Here is a 17,104-nt window from a genome sequence, read left to right as displayed (position 1 = left end):
TTTCAGCTTGTGCTCATAACTTTACATAGAATGTTGCTACACACCTTTTATCCTTTGATAGGATTGACCAGCGAGTTCTTAGTTTTTACAAGACATGTTTTGTACAGAGATTATTACAGTCGTGTGCAGGGTGTGAATACAGGGGTGCATTCACACCCACACAGAGCAAAGGGTGACATGCCCCAGTACAGGGACAAACCAAGATCTCCTATTTCGGCTGAGAGCAGAATGGGCAGGCTGTCCATCAGTTGGTGGGGCAGGTTCTGTTTCCCCTGCACAAACTGCATGCGCAGGGGCTTTCCACAGGAGTGGGGTATGTGTGTGTGTGTCCTTGTTCTCACAACAATCTAATCGCTCTCACATCAGGGACAGGAAATCACTTAATCAGGAGCCCTGTGTGTGAAAGAAACAAAGTTTTTATTGCTACAATGCAGGAATAAATTCATATTGTGACAAAGAAACAACTGTCCGTCCCCCCCCCCCACACACACACACTAGATTGTTTGATCTGCCCAGAGATCCCTTCTATAGCAGTGAGGGACCTGGCTCTGCTGGAACTCAAATGCCCTCTGATTAATTTTTATTAATGCCCCCCTTTAATTCTCTGTTTGTAACCAAAAATGACATTTTTGACCAAGTGAAAATTTGCAGAGAGCGTGTTCATTGTGATCAAAGAGCCATTGGACCACCGATAGCTATGTTTGGATAAAAAACTTTCCACCAGCTCTGCTGCCCACCAAAACATGTTCAAAAGGAGGAAAAGTACAGTGACACTGGCAGACCAGTGCCAGCTTGTGTCAAGGTTCCCATGTCTCACGGACAGATTTAGTTATTTTATCAACATCAACCTGCAAGTGTAAGAATTCTAAGAAAGTGTTTTATGGTTAGACTCTGTTGGATGCTTTTCAGTTACTGCTTGTGTTAATCTTGCTGGTAATATCTGTGCTTCACACTGTAATCAAATACCAGAGCGGTTGTATTGTGAACTTCTGTATCATCATACCGGAAAGCGACATTAATTAGTGTGAAGAGCTGTTCTTCTACAAACATTGATTTACCCCTTCCAAAAAGAGGAGACCCACTGATACCAGATGGGCCATCGTCTGTTCTTACAACGGGAAACGCCCCACTGTGGGATTAGGAATTGTCAATAAAAGGACTAAAGCCTGTTATTGTTGTTGTGTTCTGCTCCCCATGAAGATGTGTCATGAAAGTGGACTCCCATCAGCTGAGTTTGCAGCTCAGAGCACAAGGCAGGAGTGGGATAAAAACCCCAAACAAAAGTATTAGGTATCTCTATGCTGCCTGGATTTGGGTGTGGTGAAGGGCCAGGTGTTTCTAGGCTTGAGCAAGAAATCCCAGGATGTCTAGTCTGGGTTAGCACTAAAGGACAAATAGAGCTTTCTGATTATAGAAGCTCATATTCCCTTTTCCTATTTAATAAATCTTCATGTACTTTACTATAGGATTGGCTACAAGTGTTATCTTTGGTGTGAGACCTAAAGGGCAATTGATCTGGGGTAAGTGACTGGTCCTTTGGGATCAGAAGTACCATGAATATTGCTGTGATTCTTGGTGTAGGGAGCCATTGAGCAGAGAGGTACATTCACCTGGGCAGCAAGACAGACCAGAGAACCCTAGGGGCTGGCGGTGACTCCATGTTAAGGCTGTTCAAGTGCCTGAGGAGTTTGCACATTGTTTGTGAAATCTACGTTTAGAGCTCACAGCTGATTTGGGGGTTGTGCCCTGGTTTTTGACAGTCTGTCCTAGGCTGTCACGCACACTCTTGTGTCACTTTTGGGAGTGTTACGAGTATCATCTATTGCTGTCTGGAAGATCTACACGCATGTGGAGTGAGTGCTTATTTGGAATTAAGCATGACCACCACGAGGCCAGGCTGCGAAGGACATGATCAGTTTCATTTTCCTGACATGAGACCCACAGTTGTAGAGTCTTGGAAATGCCATTTAATGCTGATTCACGTTATCCAACTGTCCAGCCGAGAATCGGCAGCCTTCCCTGCCCACCACCCAAACACCAGCTCCATTTGCTTGCTGCAACTCTAATTTTATGGTCCTTGCAGAAAGGATCATGGGACAAGGGTTGTGGAAAGTTCTGGTTGAATTAGGGGTGGAAAAAAGTCAAAGGCTTGCACAATCGGTGAGATTGTTTCTCTTGATGGGATTCATTGTTAACAATAACACCTAATTTTTACCATCAGTCAATCTCAAAACACTTCATAAGGAGGTCAGTATCGTTACCCCCATGTTACAGATGGGGAAACTGAGGCACAATGCAAGGGAAATGACTTGCCCAAGGTTATGCAGGAGTCCAGTGGCAAAGGTAAGATGTGAACCTGGATCTCCCGAGGTCTAGTCCGCTGCCCTTTCCATTAGGATACATTGCAATGGCTCAGATCTGCCACATCCCAACTCTGGCAGCCTTTACTGCCTAGTGGATGATGTATTTGATCACTTTAGCTCTTCACTCATGGTCAAATCCTAGGATATGCGTTTTTCAAGCCAGCAGGATATTTACTTTCAGAAATGGCTGCCATGAGGGGGTGAGAAACCAGTTTATTTTATAGCCATGTTGTTTGCCCTAGAGTATTGTTTATATCATTGTGTGTGCTCCCAGCTATCCTATGATGGGGCAAGCTCAACAACAACAATGAATAATTGGTTAATGCAATTTCAAAACGTTATTTCCAATTATAATTAATCAGAAAGCAGCCATGAGCTTTGCACGCTGGGAATGGGTTTCTCTCATTTGTTCCTGGAAAATCTAAACCAATTAACTTTACACAAGGCAGAAACAAACACTGATCGCTGGCCCTGGAGGCTCTGGGTTTATCTCTTCACTAAATCACTAACCTCCCACATATGTCATGGGCAGTGGTAATGAGGCCGGTTTGGGGTCAGGGAAGGTAGGATCTGAGGAACAAGGGGAAAAAATGGCCTAATGTTGGCATTTCCCCCCTATTTTGAAACACTTCCTAGTTTGGGGAAGGAAAGGGAAGGAGACCGGTCTCTTTGCAATGAGGATTCCTGTATTTCTGTAACACAAGGAGTCTAATTGTGACCTCACTGCTAATTTGACCCCTGGGTGGGGGCAGGATTAGACCCCGAGCACCTGTTTTTCTGTATTGCGTGTAAAGAAATGTCCATGCAATTGCACAACTAGGTTCTGATCCACTCCCACATTGCTCTAGTATTACCCAAGTGCAACAACAGAGCAATGCCGTTGTGAATGTGTATGTGGAATTACTGTGACTGCATTCAGATATCAGATACATCACATGCAAGTAGTTGGACGCATAGCTGGTCATTTGGCACATGCAATTCCCCCTCATCTGTAGGCAATCAGAGTAACAGGGCATGAAGGTTAGCAAAAGGAAATTGATTAAAAATAAATAAATAAATCAGGCCTCAAACAGATCTGGAAGCCTTCCCCAGGGAACACACTAGAACTGCTCCAAATTTGTTGTCTGAAAAGTGTTCCCTTAAAAAAAAAAAGATTTAATCAGAAACGGAAATTTTCACAGGGACAGTGTCAAGTGCGATTGAATTGGTCAATGGGGAATTTCAAAACAAAATGAACATTTTCAGTTCTAATTGAAATGTTCGTGTCGGTTATTGAAAAAAGATTTTTTTTAATTGTGGATTTTTGGTTCCTCTCTTCACTGCAATACAATGCAGTATTCACTGCAGGTTCTCTGCAATACAATGAATGAGGTGCAATCCCCAGCATCAGAGGTGTTAAAGAGCAGGTTAAACAAAGGAAGACAGAATGCAGCAGATTTCGGAAGCGAACCGCTGGCTAGGTGGAGGTTTACCATATTTCAGATTTCCAAAAAGAGGACATTGTGGGGGAGGGGAGAGCTAGAGGGGGCAGGGAAGGAGGGTACAGTTGGGGGAACTAGAGGGGGTACTAATTGGAGGTGGGAGGCCGTGTCGCTCTCATGGTGGCAGGGTGGCTGGTGAAAGCCCAGGACACAGCGACCATCGTCAGTCAGTGCCTCCCTGAGAGACTCCCATCCCAGGGCTCAGAGCTGGGGCATGGGGTGGTGCGATCAGGCAGCTGTGGTTTGCAGGGGATTGCACCAATCAGCTGCGGGTGCAGGAGAGGGACCAATTGGGGCTCTTTCTGAGCTGTAGCTTGTCTGCTCTGTAAAAACCCCAGACGTTGCCTGTTATTTGAGAAATCCACCCAGACAGGAAAAGGAAGCTCAGAGGCTCTGTCCAGGAGACCCAGATGGTAACCCTAGGTTTTGCACAACATTGGTCCAACTTCTGTGGGGAGGGAGGGCCATATAGTTTGGATGGCCTCTGTCAAGTTTCCTTCCCCACTCTGAACTCTAGAGTACAGATGTGGGGACCTGCATGAAAGACCCCCTAAGCTTATTCTTACCAGCTTAGGTTAAAAACTTCCCCAAGGTACAAACTTTGCCTTGTCCTTGAACAGTATACTGCCACCACCAAGCATTTTAAACAAAGAACAGGGAAAGAGCCCACTTGGAGACGTCTTCCCCCAAAATATCCCCCCAAGCCGTACACCCCCTTTCCTGGGGAAGGCTTGATAATAATCCTCAACAGTTTGTACAGGTGAACACAGACCTAAACCCTTGGATCGTAAGAACAATGAAAAATCAATCAGGTTCTTAAAAGAAGAAATTTTAATTAAAGAAAAGGTAAAAGAATCACCTCTGTAAAATCAGGATGGTAAATACCTTACAGGGTAATCAGATTCAAAACATAGAGAATCCCTCTAGGCAAAACTTTAAGTTACAAAAAGACACAAAAACAGGAATATATATTCCCTCCAGAACAGCTTATTTTACCAGCCATTAAACAAAATAAGATTAATGCATTTTCTACCTAGATTACTTACTAACTTAACAGGAGTTGGAAGGCTTGCATTTCTGATCTGTTCCCGGCAAAAGCATCACACAGACAGACAGACGCTTTGTTCCCCACCCCCCTCCAGATTTGAAAGTATCTTGTCCCCTCATTGGTCATTTTGGGTCAGGTGCCAGCAAAGTTACCGTAGCTTCTTAACCCTTTACAGGTGAAAGGGTTTTGCCTCCAGCCAGGAGGGATTTTATAGTACTATTTTATAGGGATTTTATAGAAAGGTGGTTACCCTTCCCTTTATATTTATGACAGCCTCCACCTCAGTAGAAGGGGGACCCATTTTCTTAGGGACAGGAGGGCATTAAACTAATAACAAAAGGGGGACGGGTAAAAAAAAAAGAGGGAAGATAAGAACACTTAGCACAAAATCGTGATGTTGAGAATAAATAGAGACACCAAAGGACATGCAAAGAAGAAATTCTTTAGTTGCTTAGACACGAATGGTAGGAGCCTGGGTGACAAACAAGAGGAACTGGAATTTACGAGCATAAATTCGCTTTTGTTGGTATTATTGGAACCTGGTGGGATGATTCCCATGACTGGAATTTTACAATTCATGGTTACAGCCTATTTAGGAAGGATCAAGTGGGCAAAAGGGGTGAGAGAGCAGAATTATGTCAAAAATGGCATGACCTTTTTCTGAGTCGCTGATCACTTAGCAGAAAATGATCTTGAAATGCTTATGGATCAATGTCTTTACAGATAAAGCAGAAGATGGGCTATTAGTTGATGTCTGCTACTGTAACGATGCTGGCTTTGGTGGGAGCCAATTGAGAGTGCCAATTCAGGACAAATTGCTTAAACCTGAGCAGTTACACCTAAGGCTGGGGTTCTTTTGCACACCAAGGCAAACCAAACCAGCCAAACAGAAAAGACTTTGGTTTTACCCCACTGGCTAACCACAAGTCACACAAGCAATTCCCTTAGATACTCCAGTTTCCTAGTATCACCACCAGTGCCACTGGTTATGGGGACGAATGGTAATGAAAACCAATACCCCAGTAAAAGAAAAAAATACCCCAAAGGACCAAGCCCCAGACCCAGGTCAATATACAAGTTAGATCTTACCCACAAATTATGCTGTTGCCAATCCTCTAGAATCTAAAATCTAAAGGTTTATTCATAAAAGGAAAAAGATATAGATGAGAACTAGAATTGGTTAAATGAATTCAATTACATATAGTAATGGCAAAGTTCTTGGTTCAGGCTTGTAGCAATGATAGAATAAACTGCAGGCTCCTTGCTGGCTTATGATGAAAAGGGCTCAGTAGACTGTAACCCTGGCCCTAGAGAGAGAAGGGCTACGTGGAGGGTTGCAGTGAGCCACTGAGGCTAGCATAAACTGCCTAGAAGCACAGGACCCAGGGGACAAGGTCAGAGCTCTGCCACTATATATTAGGAGCAAAAAGAATCCTAACCATGAGCAATGGTAGAATTATCAAATTATAATGCAGAAGAGACAGAAGTCTTCAATAAATATTTCTGTTCTGTATTTGGGGGAAAACAGATGATGCAATCATATAATAGGATAACACTCTTTCCATTTCACTAGGATATCAGGAGGATGTAAAACAGCTGCTACTAAAGTTAGACATTTTTATTCAGCATTTAAATCAGCAGGTCCAAATACTTTGCAACCAAGAGTTTTAAAATAGCTGCCAGAGGAGCTCACTGGACCTTTAATGTTGATTTTCAGTAAGTCTTGGAACACTGGGGAAGGTCCAGAAGGTGGGAAGAACAAAATTGTGCCAATAGTTAAAGAGTAAACAGGATGACCCAGGTAATTATAGGCCTGTCAGTCTGACATTGTTCCCAGGAAAGATAATGGAACAGCTGATATGAGACTTGATTGACAAAGAATTAAAAGAGGGCAATATAATTAATGCCAATCAACATGGGTTTATGGAAAATAGATCCTGTCAAACTAACTATCTTTTTTCAATCCGAGTACAAGTTTGGTTGATAAAGATAATAGTGTTGGCATAAAATACTTAGGCTTCTATAAGGTGTTCAACTTAGAATCACTGTTAAAGTTTGCAGATGACTCAAAAATAATGATGAGAACAGGTCATCCGATACAGAGTGATCTGGATTGTGTGGTAAACTGGGTGCAAGCAAACAGTGTGCGCTTTAATACGGCAAAATGTAAAATGTATATATTTAAGAACAAAGAACGTGGGCCATACTTACAGGATAGGGGACTCTGAAAAAGACTTGGAGGTTGTGGAGGATAATCAGCTGCACATGAGCTCCCAGTGCGACACTATGGCCAAGAGAGCTAATGTGATCCTGGGCCACATTAACAAGGGAATCTCAGGTAGGAGCAGAGAGATTATGTTACCTCTGTGTTTGGCATGGGTGTGTCCTCTGCTGAAATCCTGTGTCTAGTTCTGGTGCCCACAATTCAAGAAGGATGTTGATAAATTGGATGGGGGTTCAGAGAAGAGCCATGAGAATGATTAAAGGATTCAGCAAACCTGTTTTATAGTGATAGACTGAGCTCCCTGAGTCTATTTAGCTTAACAAAGAGAAGGCTAAGGGGTGACTTGATCACAGTTTATAGCACCCCCATGGAAAACAAATATTGGATAATGAACTTGTCAGTCGAGTGGAGGAAGGTCTAACGCAATCCAATGGCTGGAAGTTGAAGCTAGACAAATTCAGACTGGAAATAAGGTGTAAATTTTTAGCAGGAAGCGTAATTAACCCTTGGAACCTTTTACCAAGGTTTGTGGTGGATTCTCCATCACTGGCAACTTTTAAAATCAAGATTTTTTTTTTAAAGTACTGTGGGAGGAGGCTCTTCTCTGGCCTGTGTTCACCAGGAGATCAAACTAGATGATCACAATGGTCCCTCCTGGCCTTGGAACCTAGGAATCTGTTAATCCCTGTCTTCCTTTCCTTCTTCTGAGCTCTGTAGATTTTTAAAACACCTCAACTTCAGAAAAGTGCCAGAGTGGCAAAAGGCAAAAACAAAGTAACTCTGCCACTGTAGAGCTTGTCCAGAGTTGGAGGACATGTCTGGGCCATGACCGGCCAGTTTGTCCCATACTGCTCAGGGAAAGGGAGGTTCTGTCTTGATGGGAATGGCAGGGGCCCATTATGGGAAAGGATGAGAACCAGGGACTTAAAGCAAATAGATTTTATTGACAATTTTACAGAACACAGAGAAAAGCATAAAATAAGAGACATCTAGAACATGATGTCTAGATCGACACTACAGAAAGGATTAGGAGGCTGGTCCTAAAGGCCAAGGTACAGAAAATACCACCACATTCCCTGTATGTACAGCACAGTAGAAGCTTGTCAGAGAAAACATGAAACTGACAAATTTATCAGAGGAAGATTCTCCTGGGAGAGGGTATCTGACTTACCAGAAATAGCATCTCCAACTGCCATGTGACAATAGGGTTGCCAATTTCAGTTGGACGTATTCCTGCAAGTTTTTTCATGATACAATCTTTAATTCCTGGAGACTCCAGGACAATCCCGGAGGGTTGGTGACCCTCTGTGGCCATGGCAGCCTTTACACAGGGTAGTTTTGCCCTGGAAATTCAAGAACTGACTCATTTGCCAACATCTCCTTCTGCCAACAGCCAGCCGGAGTTACACCCCTCGAGTTAGCCTGGCTCGAGCGAGAGTGACACGACTGTGAAGCTACACAGTGATGGGATCCGTAGGTGCTGACTCCATGGGTGCTGTGGGGCTCAACCATCCACTGAAAAAAAAAAAGGGGTGCTCAGCACCCACAAGCCACAGTGGGTTTTTTATGTGGTAAGTGTTGTTAAAGATGTCGGTTTAAGGCAAAGTAACTTCCAATGGACATTTTACAATGGCACCAGTAGGGGGCAAGAGCACATACATGGCGCACAGTGAAACCGGAAGGTGGAATTATTAGACTACTATAACAAATAAATTTGTTAGTCTCTAAGGTGCCACAAGTCCTCCTTTTCTTTATACCACCATCGGAACAGATGCAACTGAATTATGTAGCTGTCCTTAATGTGTATCAAGACCAGACCAGGGAACTAGATGTAAGTAATATGGCTGACAGTTTCATCCAGTAAGCCACAGTGAGATATAATATCTTTCAACGGGGACATTAGTGAAGACAGCTTTTGGGTGAGTGCAATGATTGTAATAAACTGTAATTCATGATAATGTAATTATGTCATTTGTTATTATTTGAATAATGATTAAATTAAGATACCAATGACAGATACATATTCAAAAACTAGAATATGAAAAATTATAAACATGCTGAAAATAGCCTCCCCCCAAACTGGCAGAGTGTGCCCCCCCACCTCTTCAAAAGCACCCACAGGCAAAAACAGAAGTCAGCATCTGTGGGATCAGGGACTGACGAGCTGTGTGAGTCCAGCCGTAGCCTGTAGCTGCAGCTTCGCTGCATTACGAGCTTTAGTATAGCAGCACATGAGTTCAGCCCACTCCCCTGAAAGCCTAGCAAGCCTGAGTTTAAAACACCATTTAACTCAGACTAGAGGTTTCATGTGTGGACAGAAGCTGGATTACGGGCAAAACTCAAGTTATACCTCGATTTCACACTGCAGCCAAGAGAAGGCCGTCCTGTTAAGGACTCACCTGGCTACTTTGGAAAGCTGCTACTTCCAGTTGATCTAGCAGCTACTCTAGTCTCCATCTTGTCTTCAATCCTGCTTCTGTCCTCTGGAGGAACCTTGCTACAAACTGAAGTTCTGAACAAAGGACTGAATGACCCATCCCAGCTGTGAATATGCTCCAGAGACGTGATTTGAACCTGCAGTTTATTTCAATCCTGCTACAAGCCTGAACCAAGAACTTTGCCATTACTGTATGTAATTGATTCCATTTAACCAATTCTAGCTCTCATCTATATTTCTTTCTTTTTACAAATAAACCTTGGGCTGTAACTGCCCTGCTCTAAGCAATTTGTCCTGAATTGATACTCTCAGAAGTGTCCAACCAAAGGCAGCATCGTTACAGTGGGGCCTCTGTTTCTCCTCTGAGCCAGGGTTCACAGGCTTATAGGCAGCTCTAGGTCTCATAGGAGGGGTCATCACCCTCTGGCTAAGCCACAAAATTCCTCCCTTCCAGGTTTAAATCAAAGTCCCCAGCATTAAATCAAAGTCCACTCATCCACTGCAGGTTTTGGCTGGGCACAGCCCTTCCTACCAGTCTGTCCTGTTGCCTCACAGTCTGTAGCCCCTCAGCATGAAGCCCTCCCTCAGCTCCGACCAGTCAATCCAGCCCTTCTTTCCCTGCTTAATAGGGGTGGTTTCACCCTTTCACTGTCTCAGCTAGTGTTATAGGGAAGAGCCACTCCTCCCCTCTACTAGTGGTTACCAGCCCATGCCTCTTAAACAAGGGAGCATCGTTAACTGATGGGGAGCTAGGGAAGGCTGAGTTAATTGGCTTTTTGCAGCTTTCTCTCCAGAGACATGTCACAGTCGCCTAGGGAGGGGAAAACAAAAAATAACCCATACTGCTAATAAAAAAACGGAGCAATCAGCTTGGATTAGCTATCCACCTGTATCTACAGCATCCAGCATCGAAGGGCCAAATCTTCACTTCAGGAGATTGGCCGCATGGGACCAGATCCCAAGCTGGGATAGATGGATTTAGAAGCATAGAATATCAGGGTTGGAAGGGACCTCAGGAGGTCATCTAGTCCAACTCCCTGCTCAAAGCAGGACCAATCCCCAACTAAATCATCCCAGCCAGGGCTTTGTCAAGCCTGACCTTAAAAATCTCAAAGGAAGGAGATTCCACCACCTCCCTAGGTAATGCATTCCAGTGTTTCACCACCCTCCTTGTGGAAAAGTTTTTCCTAATATCCAACCTAAACCTCCCCCACTGCCACTTGAGACCATTACTCCTCATTCTGTCATCTGCTACCACTGAGAACAGTCTAGATCCATCCCCTTTGGAACCCCCTTTCAGGTAGTTGAAAGCAGCTATCAAATCCCCCCTCATTCTTCTCTTCGGCAGACTAAACAATCCCAATTCCCTCAGCCTCTCCTCATAAGTCATGTGTTCCAGTCCCCTAATCATTTTTGTTGCCCTCCGCTGGACGTTTTCCAATTTTTCCACATCCTTCTTGTAGTGTGGAGCCCAAAACTGGACACGGTACTCCAGATGAGGCCTCACCAATCTCGAATGGAGGGGAACAATCACTTCCCTCGATCTACTGGCAATGCCCCTACTTATACATCCCAAAATATCATTGCCCTTCTTGACAACAACGGCACACTGTTGGCTCATATCCAGCTTCTTGTCCACCGTAACCCCTAGGTCCTTTTCTGCAGAACTGCTGCCTAGCCTTTCGGTCCCTAGTCTGTAGCGGTGCATGGGATTCTTCCGTCCTAAGTGCAGGACTCTGCACTGGTCCTTGTTGAACCTCATCAGATTTCTTTTGGCCCAATCCTCTAATCTGTCTAGGGCCCTCTATTTCCTATCCCTACCCTTCAGCGTATCTACCTCTCCTCCCAGTTTAGTGTCATCTGCAAACTTGCTGAGGGTGCAATCCACACCATCCTCCAGATCATTAATGAAGATACTGAACAAAACTGGCCTGAGAACTGACCCTTGGGGCACTCCACTTGATACTGTCTGCCAACTAGACATGGAGCCGTTGATCACTACCTGTTGAGCCTGACAATCTAGCCAACTTTCTATCCACCTTATAGTCCATTCATCCAGCCCATACTTCTTTAACTTGCTGGCAAGAATACTGTGGGAGACCGTGCCAAAAGCTTTGCTAAAGTCAAGGAACAACATGTCCACAGCTTTCCCTTCATCCACAGAGCCAGTTATCTCGTCACAGAAGGCAATTAGATTAGTCAGGCATGACTTGCCCTTGGTGAATCCATGCTGACTGTTCCGGATCACTTTCATCTCCTCTAAGTGCTTCAGAATTGATTCCTTGAGGACCTGCTCCATGATTTTTCCAGGGACTGAGGTGAGGCTGACTGGCCTGTAGTTTCCAGGATCCTCCTCCTTCCCTTTTTTAAAGATGGCACTACATTAGCCTTTTTCCAGTCATCCGGGACTTTCCCCGATCGCCATGAGTTTTCAAAGATAATGGCCAATGGCTCTGCAATCACATCCGCCAACTCCTTTAGCACTCTCAAATGCAGCACAGCCGGCCCCATGGACTTGTGCTCATCCAGCTTTTCTAAATAGTCCCGAACCACTTCTTTCTCCACAGAGGGCTGGTCACCTCCTCCCCATGCTGTGCTGCCCATTGCAGCAGTCTGGGAGCTGACCTTGTTCGTGAAGACAGAGGCAAAAAAATCATTGAGTACATTAGCTTTTTCCACCTCCTCTAGGTTGCCTCCCTCATTCAATAAGGGGCCCACACTTCCCTTGACTTTCTTCTTGTTGCTAACATACCTGAAGAAACCCTTCTTGTTACTCTTAACATCTCTTGCTAGCTGCAACTCCAAGTGTGATTTAGCCTTCCTGATTTCACTCCTGCATGCCCGAGCAATATTTTTATACTCTTCCCTGGTCATTTGTCCAATCTTCCACTTCCTGTAAGCTGCTTTTTTGTGTTTAAGATCAGCAAGGATATCACTGTTAAGCCAAGCTGGTCGCCTGCCATATTTACTATCCTTTCTACACATCGGGATGATTTGTCCCTGTAACCTCAATAAGGATTCTTTAAAATACAGCCAGCTCCCCTGGACTCCTTTCCCCCTCATGTTATTCTCGTAGGGGATCCTGCCCATCAGCTCCCTGAGGGAGTCAAAGTCTGCTTTTCCGAAGTCCAGTGTCCGTATTCTGCTACTCTCCTTTCTTCCCTGTGTCAGGATCCTGAACTCAACCATCTCATGGTCACTGCCTCCCAGGTTCCCATCCACTTTTGCTTCCCCTACTAATTCTTCCCGGTTTGTGAGCAGCAGGTCAAGAAGAGCTCTGCCCCTAGTTGGTTTCTCCAGCACTTGCACCAGGAAGTTGTCCCCTACACTTTCCAAAAACTTCCTGGATTGTCTGTGCACCGCTGTATTGCTCTCCCAGCAGATATCAGGGTGATTGAAGTCCCCCACGAGAACCAGGGCCTGCGATCTAGTAACTTCCATTAGTTGCCGGAAGAAAGCCTCGTCCACCTCATCCCCCTGGTCCGGTGGTCTATAGCAGACTCCCACCACGACATCACCCTTGTTGCTCACGCTTCTAAACTTAATCCAGAGACTCTCAGGTTTTTCTGCAGTTTCATACCGGAGCTCCGAGCAGTCATACTGCTCTCTTACGTACAATGCCACTCCCCCACCTTTTCTGCCCTGCCTGTCCTTCCTGAACAGTTTATATCCATCCATGACAGTACTCCAGTCATGTGAGTTATCCCACCAAGTCTCTGTTATTCCAATCACATCATAATTCCTTGACTGTGTCAGGACTTCCAGTTCTCCCTGTTTGTTTAGGAAACACCTTAACAGTTCATCAGAGCGCTTTGATCGTGTCCTCTTTGAAACAGGGCTGGCTCAAAGTACATTAGCAGCCTATTAATGCACATCAGCAGGGTCCCTACTAAGCAGTCAGTCCACCCCCCAGGTTGACACCATTTGAGGTGTGAGGCTCACCTCTCTCTCCCTTCCCCCGTTCTTGGGTGTCAAATACTGTCCCTTCCTTTAGCCCTGAGAGCCAAAGGTGCTGTTTTCCCCCAGCTTGCCCAGGCTGTATCACATGGAGCTGAATTAATCCATCACATGAGGGACAGAATAATGACATTTACCGTCTCGCCCTGCTCCCTGACACAAGCCTGGAACAGACTGTCACTCACAACACGGCCATTCAGGGCATCTCACAAAGCGAAGTAAGATGGTTTCAGAGGAACAGCCGTGTTAGTCTGTATTCGCAAAAAGAAAAGAAGTGAGCTGTAGCTCACGAAAACTCATGCTGAAGTAAGATGGTTATGTGTGTAAGCACAGGGAGGCTGGTGCAGAGCGGAGGAAGAGATCTGATTGCAGACTCCTCAGGAGGAGGGGGTGGTTCTAGGAAAAGCTCTGATCCGGGACCTGTGTGACCCTCTGATCTTCGCTCTGAGTATCCCAGATACAACCCGCAGATCTTTCAGTATCTGGATACAATCCGCAGCTGGATCTCCAGTCAATATCAGCAAAGGGCGCATTGGCCGAGCCCTTTCCCCAGCCCCCCAAATCAGGAACCGCTCCTCTTCTTCCCACTGTGATGAGAGAAACCAAATCCCTAACGTGGGACCGATAAAAGGGGTCTGGGGCAATAAGCAGCTGAGTGAAGCTGGTGAGAGAGGGATTGCTGAGCAATCGGGACTGACGGCAAGACTCGTTTAAAGGGGGCAGGAGAAAGCCAGCATGGCCCGCGTCTGTTGTGATTTCGTGAAATGGCTCAAAGGAGAAATCGGAGCATTAATGCTCCTGAGCAAAAGGAGCACGGAGCCTACTCAAGTTTTCCAGGACAAGATGATCCTGCTGCTCCCTCTGGCTCCTTCCGCTAACCTCCTTGAGCACTTGTGCTGTTGTGGCTCCTTGGCAGGTGACAGCACGGAGGAAGGATGGCTTAGTGGCTACAAAAAGAAAAGGAGTACCTGTGGCACCTTAGAGACTAACCAATTTATTTGAGCATAAGCTTTCTTGAGCTACAGCTTCGGATCACATCACTTCGGATGCATCTGATGAAGTGAGCTGTAGCTCACGAAAGCTCATGCTCAAATAAATTGGTTAGTCTCTAAGGTGCCACAAGTCCTCCTTTTCTTTTTGCGAATACAGACTAACACGGCTGTTACTCTGAAACTAGTGGCTACAGTGCTGGCCTGGTGTATGCAAGGATAATCGCCTGATTGTCAAGCCAATGGACAGTTCTGCTTGTAGACTCTGTGCTCTCTCATGGTGCAGGCCAGGCAGGGTGAAACAGGGAGGGGCATAGTGCATTAAAGAGGGGGCGGAGCAGCAGCTTAGGGGAGGCAGCTGGTGCTAGTTACCCCTGGGGGATGGGGAGACGAGACAGGTTTTGTCCTGCGGGGCGTGGGATCAGTCTGCTTGTTACTGGGGTAGAGCTTCTAAGGGACTAGGGCTGTGTGAGAAATGTGGGCTGACAGACACCCCACAGCTGGGCCCCCTCCCCAAAGAGCTTGTGTCTTCTCCCATTTTGTCCAGTTTGGTGCATGGCCTGTCCTGGCAAGGATCCCATCTTCATGGGGGTGTCTGGCAAGCCCCTGGGGGGCCCCTCCAGGGAGGGCTAGCGCCTCTCCTATCCCCCTCCCCCTCCCCCCCCCGGTGTGTGTCAGAGGCATCCATGCAGTGTCTCTGCAGGGGGAGCCCATCTGATTGCATCACGCTGGTGGCGGTGTGGGGGGGTGGCATCACCGGGCTCCATGGGTCACATGCAAATAACACAGGCAGGATTCCAGGAACTGAAAACTGACTCCTCTCACCCTTGCCCCGCAAAGCCACAGGCAAAGCCACTGAAACAGGAGAGCTGCTCAGGGGGCAGATCTGCAACATGCTGGACTGGAAGGGAGCACCAGCATTTCATCCCAGCTTGATCTCCCCTAATATTCTGCTTCTCTTGGCTTTGGACAACTTAGCCAGCCGGCACTGACAGGGGTGGCAGGTTTGTAGAAATTTTGGTGGTGCACAGAACCCGCCCCTGTCCAAATTCCGCCTCCCCAAGCTCCACCCCCTACCTGTCCAAGGCTCTGGGAGGGAGTTTGGGTGGGGGAGGAAGTCTGGGGTGCAGGTCCTAGGCTGGGGCAGGGGATTGGGGTGCAGGGTACAGGCTCTGGGAGGGAGTTTGGGGATGGGAAGGGGTGCGGTGGGAGGGGGTGCAGGTTATGGGAGGGAGTTTGGGGATTGGAGGGGGTGCAGAGGAAGGAGGTGCAGGGGTGAGGGCTGCGGGGTGTGGCTGCAGATGAGGTGTTTGGGATATGGGAGGGGCTCAGGGCAAGAGTAGGGGTGTAGGGGGTGAGGGCTCTGTCTTGGGCTGGGAATGTGGGGTTTGGGGGTGTGGGAGGGGCTCAGGGTGAGATTAGGAGTGTGAGGGGTGAGGGCTCTGGCTGGGGGGCTTGCAGGGTTAGAGAGGCTCAGGGCTGGGGCAGAGAGTTGGGGTGTGGGGGGATGAGAGCTCTGGCTGGGGCTGGAAATGAGGGGTTTGTGATGTTGGAGGGGCTCAGGGCTAGGGCAGAGGGTTGGGGTGTGAGGGGTGAGGGCTCTGGCTGGAACTGGAGATAAGGTGTTTGGGGTGTTGGAGGGGCTCAGGGCTAGGGTAGAGGGTTGAGGGTGTGGTAGGGGGGTGAAAGATCTGGCTGGGGATGTGGGCTCTGGGGTGGGGCAGAGCTGGGGCTGAATTTGGGGTGCAGGCAGGCTGCTCCGAAACAGGGGCCAGAGAAGAGGACTCCCCCCAGCCCTTTCTCTGCCGGCAGCAGCAAGCTCTGGGGGAGGAGCCCCCCTTTCCCGCACCCCCAGCAGCACACTCACCCCCACCACTGTCACTGCATGTGCTCCTTGGGGCCCTCTCAGGTCCAGGAATCTCCCTCGCCTCCCCCGTGGTGGGTGCCGGGGGGTGCTGCGTGTGCCTCTTCCCCTGCTGTTGCCCCTGACTGTAGCCTCACTGAGGGTGAGGGATGGGGCTGCCTCCTTGGCCAGCATGGGGCAGGAGCAGTGACTGTGGGTGGGGGGGCCCCCTGTGATGGTAGAGGGTCCCGCCGGAAAAGGGAAGGGTCTGAGGTGGAAGAGCAGGCTCAGTCAGTGTGCCCTGACAGTGGAGATGGGGGAGTGCTTGGACCCTGCGGCAGCAGTTGCTGCACGGAAGAGGCAGAGACGCTCTGCTCCAGGGCCCGGGGAAGCGCATGGGAGGCCAGGTGCAGAAAGAGGGGACCGGGGGAGGTGCGGGAGGGGGGGCAGCAGGTGGGGACACCCGGCCCCAAATATTGGTGGAGCTGGGCTCCTGGGCTCTGAATATTGCTGGTGCTAAGGCACCATGTGGAGATATAACTCGCCGCCCCTGGGCGCTGAGAATAGGATTTGAACCCCAGACCTACACCCCTAAAAGCATGAGCGACAGGAGCAGCTCCGTTAGCTGGCAGCTGTAGTAGACTCTTATCATCTTCCATGGACCAGCCTCTAGAGCAGGAGAAAAGACCCGCACTGGAGGAGCTACCCTTGCAACCGCTGTGTCTGCTTCCTTTTAGGACACTGATGGGTGTTGTCTGGGGA

At 47.5% G+C, this 17,104-nt stretch overlaps 1 long non-coding RNA gene across 1 annotated transcript; it reads right to left on the bottom strand.

Annotated features, from left to right (window-relative positions):
• Positions 1 to 4,945, bottom strand: LOC142072879 (uncharacterized). The gene is made up of 2 exons (XR_012669481.1): positions 4,891 to 4,945; positions 1 to 393 (listed from the first exon to the last, which is right to left on the bottom strand). It is a non-coding gene; the product is annotated as an uncharacterized LOC142072879 (long non-coding RNA).
• Between the last annotated feature and the right edge of the window lie 12,159 nt (positions 4,946 to 17,104).

Source organism: Caretta caretta, chromosome 7 (genome assembly GCF_965140235.1).
Source record: "Caretta caretta isolate rCarCar2 chromosome 7, rCarCar1.hap1, whole genome shotgun sequence".
NCBI lineage: Eukaryota > Metazoa > Chordata > Testudines > Cheloniidae > Caretta > Caretta caretta.
Note: the sequence above shows the minus strand (reverse complement) of the source record. Positions and strands in the feature narration are given on the sequence as shown.